Source organism: Pinus tabuliformis, chromosome 6, assembly GCF_031772625.1.
Source record: "Pinus tabuliformis cultivar Carrire ecotype Pingquan chromosome 6, CPIR1, whole genome shotgun sequence".
In the NCBI taxonomy this organism is placed as follows: domain Eukaryota; kingdom Viridiplantae; phylum Streptophyta; class Pinopsida; order Pinales; family Pinaceae; genus Pinus; species Pinus tabuliformis.
In genome coordinates, this window is record NC_142292.1 from 1,593,640,894 (window position 1) to 1,593,642,783 (window position 1,890).

Sequence of the window (1,890 nt, forward strand, 5' to 3'; positions counted from 1 at the left end):
AAATCTAGAAAATTAAAGTCATGCCTTATGAAAATTGATCTAATCCAGGCATATGACTATGTGGAATGGGAATTTTTATTAATGATCTTATACAAAGTTAGTTTCCTTCAGAAACATGTTCGGTAGATCAAAGCATGCTTCTCTTCAGCTGTTATAGCTATCCTTATTAATGGTGAACCTAACCATTTCTTCAAAATATATAGGGGATTCCGTCAACGCTATGTGTTGTCCCCTTTTCTCTTCATACCGGTTATAGAAGCCCTCAGTATGGATATAAAGGCCAAAACGGAGGCTGGTGACATTTCTGGATATAAATTAAACATAAATTGTTCTTTGTCCCACATTTTATTTGTGGATGACATTTTATGTGCCATGAAGGCAACACTTGATGAATGGCCATATTTCCATTTGGTCCTTGAAAAATTTGGACATGCATCCGATCTGCTAATTAAAAAACATAAGTCTGAAATTTTCTCTGATAATGTTGGTTTGGAATAGATTCGCCAGATTGTTGCTCTTTTTGGGCTAAAAATCAGCCCCATGTCAGTGTGGTGCAAGTTAAATTCTCGATGCAGACAAAGACAATTCCTCTACCTCGAGAGAGCGGGTCTAGCCACAAACAAACAATCTATTGAAAATTTCCTTAATCTAGAATCAAATAAGAAGACCTACCTCTTAGAACGCTGTTCCGTTTGGTGATGATCCTACTTCCTTACTCTAGCTATCTTTCCTTTCCTTCCTTCCAATACTTGAAACAAGAAAACAAAAAACAACAACAAATGTGATAGCATAGAAATTGCATTCAACCTACTTAAAAGGTCAAGGAATCTCAAGCCATCAAATGTAAGATAACACTTAATGTAGGAAATCAATCAATAGTTGTATTCATATAAATTCATAAAGAGATTGCTGTTATCACTCAGGTTTTTCCCAAAAGTTGTAAGAAAGGGAATATTGTGTGTGGTTGTATCTTCCAGATTCATCGCATCTGTTGTTTTAGTGCATCGACGTTTCGAACCAGCCTCTGTGGTTCATCATCACGATGAGAATTATTGAAGAAGTTAGAGATGGGCGATGGTGAATAAATAGGTTAAGATAAGGGAGAGTGCAGGACCGACAAGTTCCAGAAATGAGGAGTGGTTTATTAATTAGATTTAGGATGGAATTTATTTTTATTCTAATAAAGAATTTAATACTATTTTTATTTATCCTTTTATTTATTTGTTTGTGTTTTAAATCTGATTGACCTAATCATGTTTTTAGTTATGAATGGACTTATTAGTTCATTTGTATAAATGTTTATGTATAATTATTATGTTTTGATGTGATTTATTGTGTTTTAATCTAATTGCAAGTACATTGTGATATGTATGACCGATTAGTTTATTCTTTTTATACCTATATATATGTAAATTGATTGATTTAATGTATGAAGATATGTGTATATTGATTTATTATATTATGATATATATATATATATATATTTTGATTTAATATATATTATGTTGTTGATTTAATATATATTGATTTAATATATATTATGTTTTGTTTTAAGGTATTGTGATATATATATATATATATATTGATTTAACATGTATTACGTTTTGATATAATTCCAAGTGCATTGTGAATTAAGACATGCTTAGTATATTTCTTTTTATACCTATCTATATGTATATTGATTGACTTAATATATTATGATATATATATATATTAATTTAATATATATATATATATATATATATATATAGAATTTTATTAAGGAATTAAATTAATTGGATATGGTGAAGGGCATATTGCATTATGAAGGTGAGGGAAATTGATTAGACAGGGGGAAAAAAGGAAACGGGGGACTAGGAAGTGGCGGAATCCTCTTTTATTGCGGGAATC